The sequence below is a fragment of the Eptatretus burgeri genome, chromosome 11 (assembly GCF_056783735.1).
Source record: "Eptatretus burgeri isolate ZD-2024b chromosome 11, Ebu_testis_v1, whole genome shotgun sequence".
Taxonomy (NCBI): domain Eukaryota; kingdom Metazoa; phylum Chordata; class Myxini; order Myxiniformes; family Myxinidae; genus Eptatretus; species Eptatretus burgeri.
In genome coordinates, this window is record NC_140971.1 from 24,060,830 (window position 1) to 24,078,643 (window position 17,814).

At 47.2% G+C, this 17,814-nt stretch overlaps 1 long non-coding RNA gene across 2 annotated transcripts in view; it reads right to left on the minus strand.

Moving 5' to 3' along the window:
• Positions 1 to 17,814, minus strand: part of LOC147016667 (uncharacterized) — a 55,718-nt gene that overhangs the window by 5,619 nt on the left and 32,285 nt on the right. The gene's annotated exons all lie outside the window — the stretch shown is intronic.

Below are 17,814 nucleotides of genomic sequence, written 5' to 3' on the forward strand. Positions count from 1 at the left end.
CTCTCTCTCTCTCTCTCTCTCTCTCTCTCTCTCTCTCTCTCTCTCTCTCTCTCTCTCTCTCTCGTTCTCTCTCTCTCTCTCACTCTCTCTCTCCCCCTCCTCACTCCGTCCTCTCCTCTCTCCCCCTCCTCACTCCGTCCTCTCCTCCATCACCTCTCTCCCTCCTCTGCTCTCTCTTCTCTCCCTCCACTCCTCTCCCTCCTCTCTTCAATGGTCGTTTACACTTGCTCCTTTTAACAGTCATTTGACGCTCTTTCCAACGGTCGTTGGCACCTTCTGTTTCTTTCCAACGGTAGTTTGTTTGCTCTTTTTCAATGGTCGTTTACACTTGCTCCTTTTAACAGTCATTTGACGCTCTTTCCAATGGTCGTTGGCACCTTCTGTTTCTTTCCAACGGTAGTTTGTTTGCTCTTTTTCAACGGTCGTTTGCGGACACTTTTTCAACGGGTGCCGGACATTGTTCCATGAGGTCGCGCTGCTGGTTCTTGGCACTTTCGCCCCTTTGGTTTTTACCTCACGAACTGTTATCGCGAGCAAGGAGCCGAGGCTATAAGGGGGTGGGCGGAGCCAAGCCGATTAAATAGGACCAAAACCAAGCCGCATGACAGTCACATCTGGAAGCATCCCACACATAGGCTATCCCATCACACATATTTTCTGCTGCACCTTCCTCAGTTTCCCTTTTCAAATACACTCGCAACAGACACACACACAGGCACGTCACTCTTCTCCACGCACCCGAGACACCTCAGTCTTCCTTCTCACCTCTCTCCCTCAGCGTTGAATAGCAGTTGTGAATGCTTTGGCCAATGTACTGTGTTTCTGGTAAGTAAGGTGCTTGTTAAGTTTTCTCTGTGTCTTTTCTTTTTCTCTGATCTCGTTGCTATACAAATTGCTTAATCCTCTTTTCTCCCTGTGCCATTGAAATCCTTACGCTCCCCCTCCCCCTTTTTTCCCCCTGCTCCTCACTTGTGTAAGTAAACCTGTTCTTGTTGAATCCATTTCTGATCTGTCCGTGTCTGTCTTTTCCACCATTGGTCTAGCACTGTCCGCACGTAGATAGCTTTGGTGGTTGAGATTCCCGACGGTTCGGTTTGCAAGGTCCGGAGGGTACAGCTCGGCTGCATTCAAAATCACCAGATAAGGTAAGTAGCACATTTGCCGAGGGTGCGTTCCCTGGTCGGGGGGCCACAAGACACCCAGTTAAACGGTTGTTAGACGGACGGACACTGGGACTCGTGGTCACTCGATTGGCATTCGTAGTTGTGTCGCAACCCATCGTGGGGTAAAGTTATTCACTCCCGGTGACCTCATGTCCGGATAAGTTCGAGAGAACCTGGAGATTTCCCCCTCGTAGGCTTGAGCCCTGAGACCGCAACAATATGTATACTGTATATATATATACAGTATATGATTATATATATATATATATATATATATATATATATATATATATATATATATATATATATATATATATATGGTCAGACCCCGCTGTTTGCGGGGAATACGTTCCGAGAAAATGCCACTATTCATGAAAAATGCAACGAATGGTGAATCCGCAAATGGCAAAGCTGAAAATGTCGCGCATAGTTTCATTTGGAAAAAGGGGTTTCAGTTCTTGGCGGTTCCTGACTCATGAAAAATTCCGCGAATGGTGAAGCTGCGAATGTTGCGCATTGTTTCAATGGAAAAAGGGGGATAGATTCCCGGTGGTTTTTGATTCATAGGGGAAACTTTTCAAAGTTTTAAATATTTTCGACCGTGAATGCACATAATTACATTTTCATAAAAAAAATGCTTTGGAGTAAATTTTAAAAAAGAGAACACCAGGTACTGTTTCCAATGTTTACTGAATGAATGTGATTAACAGTTTATTTAAAGTGCTTAACCAACCGCAGCATAAAAGTAACAAGCTCAAATGAGCTAAGATCCTCGTACTCTTAATGATGACGTCATAAAAACGAATATGACGTCATTGTGATGTATCAGGTTTGCGATAAATTATCTGTGCTAATGCCCAGCTTGATTTCCGCAAACAAAATTCAAACAGCTTGCCTAGTTTCGGAGATAATGGTACAGGCGATTTCCATTAGCGGCGATATTATGACAGCAACATTTTTTCGAGGAAGAATTTCCAAAATCGGAGATGGTTACTGCCTGCGCGTGGGCTTTCTGCATATACATGGCAAGTTTCACGAAGATCCGATTAAAACTCTGGGTTGTGAAACAAAAAGTCAAAAAATAGGAATGATGTCATAAAAATTGATGACGTCATAGTGATGTATCAGATGTACGGTAATTCATCTCTGCTAATGCCCTGTTCAATTCCCGCAAACAGAATTCAAAAAGCTTGCCGAGTTTCGGAGATAATTTTTTAGGCGATTTCCATTAGCGGAGATATTTTGACGTCATAACTTTTTTTCTTGGAGGAATTTTCAAAATCAGAGATGGTTACTGTCTGCGCAGGGTATTTTTACATATATATGCTAAGTTTCAGGAAGTTTCGATGAAAACTGTAGGCTGTGAAACAAAAAAATCCACAAGAAGAAGATGAAGAACAACAACGTGAGTAAGACTTAGAGATCCTCCACGAAGATCTAAAAACAAACAAACAAACAAATAAAAAAACAGGTACAGTGTCCAATTTTAATTTGCACAAACACATGCAACTTTTAAAATGATAATGATGATGATGATTGAGAATCCAGTGAACTCATTGCAGTCATCTGAAGATCACACAGGTGAGGGTGCTGATGAGTCATGCACCGAAAGGGATGTAGGTGAGGGTGCTGAAGCAGGTGAGAATCCTGATGTGTCAATCACCGAATGGGATGCAGGATAGGCAGGATAGGAAGGATAGGAAGGATAGGCAGGATAGGCAGGATAGGCAGGATAGGCAAGATAGGCAAGATAGGCAGGATAGGCAGGATAGGCAGGATAGGCAGGAGAGGACAGAGAGGGTGCTGATACTCCTGAGGCGATGTACCAGGGCAGAAAAAAATCCGTGATTGAGAACTGCCTTGCAGATTTCCACAGGTTTCGATGTAGCTCATTGCATCAGGTTATCCAACCCCCTCTTGAACTTGAAGTAATGCTCCATGACCGAATCGGTGCCGAACAGCCTCTTGGTAATTGACCGCATGTCCTGCAGCATCTCACCCAGGAACTTGACTACGAGTTTGTACCTTGACACCTCTTCCTCATCATCATTGCCCGCTTTCTCCTCCAACAAGTTGGTAATGGCTCCCAACTCCTACTCGGTGAGCTACTCGGCATGCGAGCCGATAAAAGCATCTAACTTTTCAGGCTCCCTGTAATCAAAGCTTTCCCTTCCCACCTGCCATGCCAAGCTAACAACTTCATGACTCTCCTACATGTTGTCAGGAAAGCCTCTGAAGTTCTTCACTGCCTGTGGCTATAGGTTGTGCCAGCAAGCATTGATAGTGGAGGCTCTCACCTCTTCCAGTGACTCTGATTGTTCCGATGCAGTGGGCTATGTTGAACGCCTTCCAACGATGCCCGACATTGAGCTCCGTGTCAGCATCCATCACATTTAAAATGCGGCAAATGGTGCGGCAGATATAATAGGTTTTGAAAGTGGAGCTTATCCCTTGGTCGAGTGGCTGGATCAAGGAGGTGGTATTTGGTTGCAAGAAGATTGCCTTAATGTTCAGGTGAACCACCTTCAGGTCACTGGGGTGGCCAGCAGCATTGTCGATGAGTAGGGAAATCTTGAACGCAAGGTTTTGTTCCGTCAGGTACCTTTCCACCTGAGGGACGAAACAGTTATGGAACCAGTCCATGAAAATTGTTGTCATCACCCACAACTTCCTGTTTTCCCTCCAAAACACGGGCAACGTGTGCTTGTTCTTGCCCTTGAGAGCACACTGGTTCAGGGAACAGTACAGCATCATGGACTTCATCATACAGTCCCCTTTCACATTTGTGCAGAGGAGTAGAGACACCCAGTCCTTTGCAGCGTTGAATCCCGATGCTGTTCCATCATGCTTCAAGATGAAAGTTCATGTTGGCATTTTTTTCCAAAACAGGCGAGTCTTGTTAGTGTTAAACACCTGCTCTGGCAGGTATCTCTTCTCCTCGATGAGCTGCATAAGTTGAGCAGGGAACGTTTTGGCTGCCTTGTGGTCCGCGGAGGTACACTCGCCTGTCAGTTGCAGAGACCGGAGAGGTACACTTGCAGAGACCGGAGCGCTTCTTGAAGTGGTCAAACCATCCCCTGCTCGCTTGGAATGGAATGGGGCCACTCGTACTCGCATTGCTAGTACCTGCATCACTTGTACCAGCACCACCCGTTCCAGCCAGTTGCGCGCGTACATACGCATTGCCTTTGTGTGAATGAGAGGTCCAATTGAAGGGATGTTTTTCTGCACGTTGTCCTCAATCCATACACAATTAACTCAGGGAGTGGGCTTGGGATCCAAGGATTCTGAGTTCAAATCCCACTCTGCTGTTGAATTAATACCAGATGGAGTTGACTCAGCCTGTTATCCTTCTGAGGTCGGCAAAAATGAGTGCCAGCATGCTGGTATACTGTGTCGGAGTGGCGACCCGTCCAGGATTGTGTCCAATAGCGAAGGAGGTTGCGAAGGCAGCACCAACGCTCTGAACAGAGTACGGTCCCAATGGATGGATGGATGGATGGATGGTGGATACTTATCCAACCAAGATATTCTAGTTTTGTATTTAAAATTAATTTTCTGAAATTTGTAGAATTTGTTTTTCACTCAGAAGTTGTGGGTTACGATGTGGAAAAGTCTGATTTAATGCAATTTGATTCCAGGCTATAAGGTAGCAAAAGGTGAAAATTTTGAAAGTGGGTGTGGACTTTCTATAGGCACTGCAAGTAGTCATGCGGGAATTGTGGATAGCTGCGAAAGGGGTGAGTAGTCTGCCCATTGCTTGTGGGGGATGTTGGCGGATGCTAACGTTTAACTCAGTTTGGGATAGATGTGGTACATATTAATTGTGTAACATCTTTAGCAGCTCGTAATAGATGCGGTGAAGCATTTCAATTATGTGACTCAGATGGGAGTGGATCTGGTGAAGCATTTAAATTATGTAACTCTTGGATGCTGATGTTTTTCTCAGATGGGGAAAGATGTGGTGAAATGTTTTAATTGTGTAACTTGCAGGAAGGGTAGTGACATCTTCAGGAACTCACAATAGATGTGGTGAAGCATCTTTATAGCATGAATGGTGGGACATGCCAAGCAGCTCGGTTACAGCGTGGCTCGTGGAAGATATGTTTTTGCGTAAATTACGATACTGGTACTATACTATATGTATATACAGCTTTCTTACAGTGTGGCTGGTGGAAGATATATTTTAGAACTGCATTTTGTGCAGAGCTTGTGGAATTATTCTTTTTCTGCCCGCAAATACACTAAGCACAGGGCCATGCATGTTGAAAGCAGGTCGCACTTTATAAACCGTGAATAGCAAATAGCGGGGTCCAACACTGTGTGTGTGTGTGTGTGTGTATGTGTGTGTGTGTGTGTGTGTGTGTGTGTGTGTGTGTGTGTGTGTGTGTGTGTGTGTGTGTGTGTGTGTGTGTGTGTGTGTGTGTGTGTGTGTGTGTGTGTGTGTGTGTGTGTGTGTGTGCATAAATGTTGTTGTTGTTTGTCTTTCGTATGCTCCCGTTAGGGGTCGCCACAGCGGATCATCCGTTATGATCCGCATACTGATTTGGCATAGGTTTTATGCCGGATGCCCTTCCTGACGCAACCCTGGTCGTCTCTTACGACACAGGGATAAGGATTGGGTTTCGCCATGATTCCGGGCTGCCCTACACCCTCTCACAGCGCGGCCCAGCGCAGAGCTCCCGTCCTCAAGCGATCCTCCAACCCAAGCCTCCGAGTAGCCGGATTACAGGTGCACGCCACTATGCCCGGTATATATATATATATATATATATTTCTTCTTCTTCTTCTTCTTCTTCTTCTTCTTTCGGCTGCTCCCGTTAGGGGTCGCCACAGCGGATCATCCGTATGACCCGCATCGTGATTTGGCACATGTTTTACGCTGGATGCCCTTCCTGACGCAACCCTGGTCGCCTCTTACGACACAGGGATATGGTACACCTATTTTAACCGGGGTATACACCGGCCCAGTACACTGGTACTCACTTCGCCGACCTCGGAAGGATGACAGGCTGAGTCAACCCCCTGGTGTATTAATTCAGTGGCCCAACGGGGCTTGAACTCAGGACCTTTTGGATCCCAAGCCGCTGCCCTAACCACTGCGCCAACACCAGGCTCGAGATATATATATATATATATATATATATATATATATATATATATATATATATATATATATATATATATATATATATATATATATATATATATATATATATATATATATATATATATATATATATATTTTTTTTTTTTTAATTTTTTTATATGGGTGCATATAATCAGGTATGTATAACAATCACAACCGTGTGTGTGTGTCTATATATATTTTTGTGTATGGGTGCATATAATCAGGTATGTATAACAATCACAACTGTGTGTGTGTGTGTGTGTGTTTGTGTGTGTGTATATATAAATTTTTTATATGGGTGCATATAATCAGGTATGTATAACAATCACAACCGTGTGTGTGTGTGTGTGTGTGTGTGTGTGTGTGTGTGTGTGTGTGTGTGTGTGTGTGTGTGTGTGTGTGTGTGTGTGTGTGTGTGTGTGTGTGTCTATATATCTATATGTATGAAAATATATTTTTTTAATCTGGGTGCATATAATCAGGCGTGTATAACAATCACAACCATGTGTGTGTGTGTGTGTGTGTGTCTACATATATATATATATATATATATATATATATATATATATATATATATATATATATATATATATATATATATATATATATATATATATATATTGTTGTGGTTGACGAAATTCGCAAACCACCATTCAGGTCCCTTAGGTGAGATATCTCTGTAAGTATATGTGTAGTTAGGCCCAAACCCGTTGTTTAGAGGGAATAAATGTCATTCATGCAGGCTGCGACCCTTTTAGATAGCCGTTTTTCTTTTACTATCTTTATTTTGGACCAGCCGCCATTACTACCATTACTACCACCACCAACCACGTCTCAACAGCCATCACACAACAACCACCAACCGCAACGCCGCTTCACAACAACAGCCACGACCTTTACCGTCACAACTCGCCCTCGCAACCATCGCATCACCACCATTCCCGCGCCGCTTGTGGGCACCGATACTGGACTCGTGCAGGGCGCGCACCGAGCAGCGGGTGCAGAGGCACCAGCCTTTCCGAAGCAATCAGATCAAAAACGACTCACGCCCACTTCTGTTCCGTCCTATCAGTGAGCATGGGGCGATTTGGCCCCGCCTCCAGGTGCGTCGGAGTAATATCGCTATATGCAGATTCATGGATCAAAAAGCATTCACGCCCACTTTTCCTCTGTCCAATGGGGAGCCAGCCAGAGGTAAAGGGTCGAAGGTGAAGGAGCGATCTTACTTCACCTGTATATCCTGTATCTTACTTCATGTATAAGATATCCTGTATCTTACTTCACGTAAAGGGTTGGTCGTGGGCAAATACGCCCGATAATTAATCGAACCGTCGAGGCCGACGATAACACCGCTCGGTTATCCCGATAGTACGGAACGGGTCGCTTAAAGTGGCCCGTGTCCGAAGTCGACCTGCGGCGAGGTGCGATCGCCCGGTCTACCCTCCGTGTGGGTACTTAGGTAGGTCGAATTTGGCGAGCAACCCTATCCCACGCGGGGGGCCGATTGGCACGATCGTGGTGAGGCCGAAAGGTCCACCCGTGACTCGTTCCCGGCGTTAGTCCGAGAGGGTCACGACGGGATTGTCCGTCCGGTGGGCGACGTGCCGCGATTCGAGTTACGTGGCCGTCAGCACGCCGGCGGGCGCGAATCCGCAACACTGGTGTCAGGTCGTGCGATATAAACTCATCGCCCTCCTCGCGGCACTGGTATCGGAGAACGGGAAAACGGGCTCTCCTGTCTCCAACTAAGTTCACGGGAATCGGTCCAGGGGTGAGAGAAGCGACCCCCGATTCCCTCCAAATTCCGAGCGATTCAAATTAACCCTTTACGAGAAATAAGATGGCGTCTCAAGGCGAGCGGGAGCCGGGGGTATTAGAAATGTATATGTGTAGTAATGTAGGATCCATGGTCCACGATGAAAACCCCGTGCAGGAAATGTTGGTTGTGCAGGAACACGAACTCGCCCAACTGAACACAGAGCCCGAAATAGGTGCGGCGGCGGCCGCGGTGTATGACACCTCCCCACCCCCCCCCTCCGCCAATACCTCCCGATCCTGGCCGAATCGGCTCACCCAAGCGCACCCGACATGGCCCAGCTATGCGCCATGCTGGCGGCAATGACAGCGAGGATGGATACAAACACAAATGAAATGAAAAACGAAATAAAAGGTATGAACAAGCAAATGAACGAAATGAAAACGAAAATGGAAACAAACGCACTCGAAATGAAAGAGCTGCGGGGTGAGACGCAGAACATGGGCCAAAGCCTGCAGGCGGGCATGAAGGCAGTGGCCAGGGAGCTCAAAATGGCGACGCCACGTGTGGGAGCGAACGAGCTGGGAGGGAGTGCAACGGCTGTCGGGCCCGCGGTGGAGGCGGGAAAGGAGAAAATAATTCGGGGGACGTATTGGGCGAGAAGCGTGACGGAGACGTGCACGAGGGAGATAAGAGACGAGGTGAAAGTAATTGCGAGGGAGAGAAAAGAACAATTAATACGGAAAGCAAGGAGGAGGTACGCGGAGATCGTGAAAGAGCAAGGAGTGAAAAACAGGGAAGGACGGGAGCGACTTAAGGAGAAAGCAAGGTTGACCTACATAAAGATAAGGGAAAGACGCCAGAAAGAAGCAGAGACTAATAGACACGAGGGGACAACAGAAACGAATAAATGTACAGAGACACGGGAGATGGGAACGATAGAGGAGTGACTGCATGATAATGACGGGGTTAGAGACGCACACACACACACACAGAGGTAGTGGAGGACGATGAGGTTGAGCTCGCGGAGCGTGTAGGGACCCGGTGCGAGCAGCGGGATAGCCTCCTCCAGGAACGAGGGGAGGGAGTCTGCCCCCTTGAGGCGAGTCACGACCAGGTGGGTTCGGTCGTGCTTTGCGAGGTCGAGGGGAGGAGTGCTGTGGACGGGTGCACGCCGAGCTTGGGGGGTATAGAGGCCCCGGAGACCCTTGTGGGGACACGAATCCCCAGTGTGGTTGTCCCGGTGTGTGTGGTGTCGAGGTGTGTGTTCACGAGTGTGGCGAAATGCGTGCTGCAACGCACGCATAGCGCGGGTGCAAGGGCGTGTGTGAGAGCGACCGGGTGGGTGACAAAGACCCCGTGTGTGGAAGCGACCCCGTGTGTGAGTGGTGTGGTGGTAAGTGTGCAGAAGGGCGTGCTTCCCAGCACGCCGTGTGTGGATGAGGCACCGCGGATGAGTGCCCCCGCGTGTGTGAGTGAGGCACCGCGGATGAGTGCCCCCGCGTGTGTGAGTAGTATGGTTTGTGTGAGGGAAATGGCACGAGTGAGTGAAAGGCCGCGATTGAGTGGAGCCACGTGTGCAAGGGAAATGGCATGCGTGAGTGAGCGGCCGAGTGTGAGAGAGACAGCGTGTGCAAGGTCGCTGTGTGTAAGGGAGATGTCGGTCGGCATGTGTGAACATGCAGCCGCGTCTCCCGGTGTGAGTTTAATGGTGAGGTGTGTGAGCGTCGTTACACGCAGGAATGCGTGTGTTGAATGGAGACGACGACGGCGACAGAGAAACGAAAGCCGGGTAGCGGCTGTAGTTGTTTCGGGGACCGTGCCGGGTTCACCCAGCAGTGAGCACGAGGTCCGTGCTGTGCAACGCATGAGGCCCCCACGTGCTCGCTTGCGAGAGTGAAGTCCCGGTCCGGAAACGCACGCGGTGGATTTGCCGATCCCGCGGACGGACAAAGTTTAGGCAGGATTATGGATTTGGACCGGACGGGTTCTCCACGCGATCGTGTGTGTTAAGCTCCAACGGGCAAAGCACATGTGTTCTGTTCGCGTGGGGAACCCCTCGAGACGTGGGGCTTGTGTTTTTTTTATGCGCACGGTGACGTCATGGCTGCACGTGGGGTTGGAATCCGGCAGGAGGGGTATCCCTGCCGGATGGTACCGTCCAAGGAGGGACGAGGAACACGTGCAGCTGCATGACATCACGGACAGGTGCAAAGTGCGCGAGCTGTGAGTTGCCGCGCTGGTGCTGCGCATGTGAAAAAAAAAACACAACCACCAACCGCAACGCCGCTTCACAACAACAGCCACGACCTTTTCCGTCACAACTCGCCCTCGCAACCATCGCATCACCACCATTCCCGCGCCGCTTGTGGGCACCGATACTGGACTCGTGCAGGGCGCGCACCGAGCAGCGGGTGCAGAGGCACCAGCCTTTCCGAAGCAATCGGATCAAAAACGACTCACGCCCACTTCTGTTCCGTCCTATCAGTGAGCATGGGGCGATTTGGCCCCGCCTCCAGGTGCGTCGGAGTAATATCGCTATATGCAGATTCATGGATCAAAAAGCATTCACGCCCACTTTTCCTCTGTCCAATGGGGAGCCAGCCAGAGGTAAAGGATCGAAGGTGAAGGAGCGAAGCCACGGGGGCTATAAAGGGCCGCGTTCGCTCGTAGTTGAGTCAGTCAAGTTGAGTTCGGAGTTGAGTTGGGAAGAGCCAGTCAAGAGAGGAGTCGGAGAAGGCAGTTGGACGGAGCTGTGGAGAGTTGGAGAGGTGGCGGCGGCGAAGGCAGTCGAGGGGGTGCTCGTGTCAGATTCGGGGAGCTGCGGAGAGGAGAGGCCGGCAACGCGACCGAGGTCGTGGTGGAGACGCTCGTCGCGGGACCCGAGCCAGGGAGATATCCTCCTTCCCCCGAGCATCAACAACCCCCTCCTGTTTCCCCCCGCGCTGAGATAGTGCGAGAAGGGGGCCCCGTTCCCACCCCATTCCAGACACTGTCCGCGAGGCCCGCGGAGTCGGGGCGCCACCGCCATTTTGCGGCTCATCATCAGACGGGTAGGCCCGACGCGGTCTCGGCCCCAGTCCCGTCTGCCCCCATCATCCTTGAGGGTGGTCCTTTTCTTTTGCTTTGAGTATATGTGTTGTCGGCGCCGTCTGTGAAGTAAAACTGTATAACTGTTGCCGTGTGCTCGGTAGTCGGTTAGCTCTGCGTTGTGTTTTGCTTTTACATTTGCTTTTTGTGCATTATTGTGTGTTTCTTCTTCTTTTACATTTGCTTTTGGTGTATAATTGTATGTGTGCTATCCGTGTGCCATCGCGAAATAAATGTGCTTTATGTTGAACTGTTTTCCCGTTTCGCTTCGTCTTTTCCTTTATTGAATCTCCATCTTACTTCACGTAAAGGGTTGGTCGTGGGCAAATACGCCCGATAATTAATCGAACCGTCGAGGCCGACGATAACACCGCTCGGTTATCCCGATAGTACGGAACGGGTCGCTTAAAGTGGCCCGTGTCCGAAGTCGACCTGCGGCGAGGTGCGATCGCCCGGTCTACCCTCCGTGTGGGTACTTAGGTAGGTCGAATTTGGCGAGCAACCCTATCCCACGCGGGGGGCCGATTGGCACGATCGTGGTGAGGCCGAAAGGTCCACCCGTGACTAGTTCCCGGCGTTAGTCCGAGAGGGTCACGACTGGATTGTCCGTCCGGTGGGCGACGTGCCGCGATTCGAGTTACGTGGCCGTTCGCACGCCGGCGGGCGCGAATCCGCAACAATATATATATATATATATATATATATATATATATATATATATATATATATATATATATATATATATATATATATATATATATATATATATATATATATATACACATACACATCCTGTGTGAGTGTGAAGTTGGAAATTGAAGGGGTGATGATGAATGTCATCAGTGCATATGCCCCACACATCGGGTGTGAGATGGAGTATAAAGAAGATTTCTGGAGTGAGTCAGATGAAGTGGTGGAGAGTGTATCCAAGGATGAAAGAGTGGTGATTGGAGCAGATTTCAATGGGAATGTTGGGGAAGGGAATAAAGAGGATGAGGAGGTGATGGGTAGGTACGGTCTCAACAAGAGAAATGTGGAAGGGCAAATGGTGGTAGAGTTTGCAAAAAGAATGGAAATGGCAGTGGTAAATACGTATTTCAAGAAGAAGGAGGAACACAGGGTGACATACAAGAGTGGAGGAAAGTGCACACAGGTGGATTACATCTTAAGCAGGAGATGCAACCTGAAAGAGATTTGTGACTGTAAGGTGGTGGCAGGGGAGAGTGTAGCTCGACAGCATCGGTTGGTGGTCTGTAGGATGACTTTAGTGGTGAGGTTGAGGAAGAGAGTGAGGGCTGAAGCAAAGACCAGATGGTGGAAGCTGAAGGAGGAAGACTGTTGCGTGAAATTTAGGGAGGAGGTGAGACAGGCGTTGGATGGTGGTAAAGATGGGTGGAATGATTGGGCAACTGCAGCAGAAGTGGTGAGGGAGATAGCTACGAAGGTACTTGGTGTGACATCTGGACAGAGGAAGGAAGATAAGGAGACTTGGTGGTGGAACGAGGAAGTAAAGGAAAGTTTAAGGAAGAAGGGGTTGGTGAAAAGGAAGTGGGATAGTCAGAGAGATGAAGAAAGTAGGCAGGAGTACAAGGAGTGGCGGCGAAAGGCAAAAAGAGAGGTGGCAAAGGCCAAGGAAAAGGCATATGACGAGCTGCATGAGAAGTTGAATACAAAAGAAGGGGAAAAGGATTTATACCGATTGGCAAGACAGAGGGACCGAGCTGGGAAGGATGTGCTGCAGGTTCAGGTGATAAAGGACGCAAATGGGAATGTGCTGACGAGCGAGGAGAGTGTGTTGAGAAGGTGGATGCAGTACTTTGAGGAGCTGATGAATGAAGAAAATGAAAGAGAGAGAAGGTTGGAAGAGGTGGAGATAGTGAATCTGGAAGTGGGGTGGATCAGTAAGGATGAAGTGAGGACTGCTACGAAGAAGATGAAAAGTGGAAAGGCGGTTGGCCCAGATGGTATACCAGTGGAGGCATGGAAGTGCTTCAGAGAGATGGCAGTGGGGTTGTCAACCAGATTGTTTTATAAAGTCTTGGAAAGTGAGAGAATGCCAGAGGAGTGGAGATTAAGTGTACTGGTTCCGATTTTCAAGAATAAGGGTGATGTGCAGAGTTGTGGAAATTACAGAGGGATAAAGTTGTTAAGCCACACCATGAAGTTGTGGGAAAGAGTAGTGGAAGCTCGGTTGAGAGGAGAGGTGATGATTTGTGAGCAGCAATATGGGTTTATGCCAGGAAAGAGCACCACTGATGCGATGTTTGCTTTGAGAATGTTGATGGAGAAGTATAGGGAAGGCCAGAAGGAGTTACATTGTGTTTGTGGATTTAGAGAAAGCTTATGATAGGGTGCCAAGAGAGGAGTTGTGGCATTGTATGAGGAAGTCGGGGGTGGTGGAGAAGTATGTGAGGATTGTGCAGGATATGTTTGAGGACAGTGTGACAGTGGTGAGGTGTGCGGTAGGAATGACGGACCGGTTTAAGGTAAAAGTGTGATTGCACCAAGGATAGACTCTGAGCCCTTTCCTGTTTGCAATGGTGATGGACAGGTTGACGGACGAGATCAGACTGGAGTCTCCATTGACTATGATGTTTGCGGATGACATCATGATCTGTAGGGAGAGTAGGGAGCAGGCTGAGGGGAAACTCGAGAGGTGGAGGTACGCACTGGAGAGAAGGGGAATGATAGTCAGTCGGATTAAGACGGAGTACATGTGCGTAAATGAGAGGGAGGGTGGTGGTATGGTGCGGTTGCAAGGAGTTGAGGTGGGGAAGGTGGATGGGTTTAAATACTTGGGATCAACTGTCCAAAGTAACAGAGAGTGTGGGAGAGAAGTGAAAAAGAGAGTGCAGGCAGGATGGAGTGGGTGGAGAAGAGTTGCAGGAGTGATTTGTGACAGAAGGGTAGCTGCAAGAGTGAAGGGGAAAGTATTCAAGATGGTAGTGAGACCAGCTATGTTGTATGGTTTGGAGGTGGTGACACTAACAAAAAGACAGGAAGCGGAGCTGGAGGTGGCAGAGTTAAAGATGCTGCGATTCTCGTTGGGAGTGATGAGGATGGATAGGATAAGAAATGAGTATATTCGAGGGACAGCGCAGGTAGGACGGTTTGGAGACAAAGTGAGAGAGGCGAGATTGAGATGGTTTGCTCATGTGCACATGAGGGAAGCGGAGTATATCGGGAGAAGGATGTTGAAGATGGAGCCGCCAGGCAGGAGGAGAAGAGGAAGGCCAAAGAAGAGGTTCATGGATATGGTTAGGGCAGACATGCGGGTGGTTGGAGTGACAATGGAAGATGTGGAGGATAGAGCGAAATGGAGACGGTTGATCCGCTGTGGCGACCCCTAACGGGAGCTCGCCGAAAGAAGAATAAGAAGAAGATAGTGTATATATATATATATATATATATATATATATATATATATATATATATATATATATATATATATATATATATATATATATATATATATATATATATATATATATATATATATATATACACACACTGCCTTTGAAATTGTTGCATTTGACGCAGTCCTCATTCCTTTCCACCCTCGGTGAAAAGGCAGTAAAGCACAGCGCCTTCCCCTCATCGTGTGGGTGTGTGTGTCTATATATATATATATATATATATATATATATATATATATATATATATATATATATATATATATATATATATATATATATATATATATATATATAATTTTTTTTTTTTTAAATGTGGGTGCATATAATCAGGTATGTGTAGCAATCACAACCGTGTGTGTGTGTGTGCGTGTGTGCGTGTGTGCGTGTGTGCGTATGTGTGTGGAAACGCACCACAGCCACCAGTTGTTATCTCCACTTACGAGTTTCTAAGACTGAACGGAGTGTCCCCTGGTCCCGAAGCATCCGTCTTCACCCCAGCAAGGAACCACAGTTCATGGACCAAGCTGTCTCCTTATCTGTGCTCCATTTCCCCCTCTGTCCCAGAAGTGGCAAAGATGTAGATCCACACGACCTCCCATGTGACCTCCGGGTTATGCCCGGGTATGCCCAATCCCACTTGGGGACACCCCCTCCCACCCGGGCATGGTGCCATCCCTTGAAACTTGGCCTCTCTCATCCTCAGCAAGTGGAATTCGGTAAGAGGGAGTCGTTAAGGCTCAGGCCTTCATTCTCAGCAGGGGATAAGAAAACAACAAATCTCGCCAAGCTGCAAGGCCAGGCCATGTCCTAAACGGATGTTGAACGGCGTGACACTGGGTGTCTCATCTGCGGTCCTCGTTCTAATTGAAGCTGTCATTTTCGGCTCGGTCTTCACTGCCTTTGAAATTATTGTATTTGACGCAGTCCTCATTCCTTTCCACCCTCGGTGAAAAGGCAGTAAAGCACAGCGCCTCTCCCTCATCGTGTGTGTGTGTGTGTGTGTGTGTGTGTGTGTGTGTGTGTGTGTGTGTGTGTGTGTGTGTGTGTGTGTGTGTGTGTGTGTGTGTGTGTGTGTGTGTGTGTGTGTGTGTGTGTGTACACACCCTCATAAAAAAATAAGCAACAAAAGTTTTGAAACTTGCGTTGTTTTTTTGATGCTCGGTGCACTCAAATGTGTTCATATTCTGGATAGAGGACCAGCACATCACTGAATAAACAAACCATGTCAGTGGATCGGAAGATAAATTGTTTTTCTAAAACAGGCTTCTGAAATGAGCGTGGAAATTGTCGATGACACAAGTCTACAAATGATCAAATGCAACTTTACATTTGCAGAAATGGCTTGAATAATGGGTGACCATCATTGACCCCAGTATAAGCTTGTGCTCGTCCTGTCAAACATAATCAAACAATCCAGCGCCTGCTCAGGGATACTGTGCCAATATTTGATCAGGGTCCCCTACAGTTAATTAAGAGACTGTATGACGACTTGGTAACTACAAACACAATTCTTTAGGACATGCAAAGCATGTTCAAACAGGTCTAAGTGTAAAGATTGTCCAGGCCAGTCCATGTGAGTCATAAAGAGTGCAGCATTTACAATGCATGCATGGTGTCATTAGGCATTGTCATCCATAAATATGAGGTTGGGTCCTTGCTGTTGAGCCAGAGGGACGAATACAGGCATAATAATCTCATCTTTGTGTCTGATACCAGTCATTGCACCCCTCTGAATGATGACAAGATCAGTTATTCAACCATCTTGAATGCCAGCACAACCCATTAAACTGCTCCCACTGAACTAACTGATCATGCTCGCTTATGGAACAGTCATAAAAGCACTCCCCACCTCGTCTCCATATTTTATTGAATCCATCGTTGAGGTACAGGCAGAATGCAGAAGAATCAGAGAAAAGAATATGACCCAATGATTCACCCTCTCGTTGTGATGTCACCAATTACAAGCACTGCTGTCAATTGTGATGTGAAAGAGAAATACAGTCCAGCCTCAGTCAGTCCTTATGGGCCTCAGATCACAAGCATGAAGCCAGTTATGAACAGTCTAGGTCGAAATTTGATGGTTGATTGCTCTTTGCAGGCCCATTGTGGAGAGATTATGCTGTTTAAAGGCAGTTCCTTCTGACAAGGGTAACAATGTAACGATCCTAACAGGAGCATTTAACACTTAGGTGACCTGAAACTGGTCTCTGTAAACTGTCCAGTCTGATGTTACCTTGTTAGTGCCACAGAGATGACACTGCAATTAGTATTGTATTGGGAAGCAACAGCAATGTGAATAATCCCTAATTGAACCATCCTAATGACATAACCAAATTCATTCAGTGTTAAATGATGCCAAACCATTGAGAACCTAACTTGGTCCACAAGGATGGTCAATTTATCAAGAGTATTAACAAGGGTCGAGCACAGACATGAGCACAGCTTCTGTGGGAAACAGGATTTGCATGTGAATTTCCAGGATTGCCGAGTTCAGTTGAAGATAATTGAAACATTACATGGTGCATGTTCAATTTCCTGATTGAGTTTCTTTCCTCAATCGCTATCGTTTGCGTACACTTGGCTCCAGACATTTCTGAACTGTAAATCCATGGTGTATTTCACATGACTACAAGCACCTGATCCCTGTGGAAGCAGCCAAGGGGAGGAGTCATGTTATTATCCTTATTATACCCCGCCGCCCCCCCCCCCTCGGAGGGAGGGAATGGGATATTGTAATCATCATGTTTGTTTGTTGGGGAGTCGATCTAGTCGAGAAAAAAAAATTTTGAGACTTTTTTTTCTACCCTTATCAGTATATCCGTCGATATGTTTGTCTGTCTGTCTGTCTGTTGGGTAGTCGATCTCGTCGAAAAAAAATTTTTCTTCAAAAAAAATTTTTTGGGACTAGATCGACTACCCAGATTATCAGTATTTAAAATGGCGATTTCAGTTAATACAATGGCGATTTCGATGAAACTTGGTTGGTAGGTTCATACCATGACCAAGTTGTGTGCAAATGAGAACCGTTGCTATGGACACCACCGTTGCCTAGCAACGGAACGTTGAAATTTTAGGACAATCATAAAAAATTTATTTTTTCAAAAATCAAAAATCGGGCCACGAGCAACTGTGGGCATATTGTCATATTGGGCATATTGTACATTCAGCCATATTGTCAAAAATTTCCAGCCGGATCCTATGAAAACTGTCGGAGAAGATCGACTTTGAATGAACCCTGGTCGAAAACAATAAAAAAAC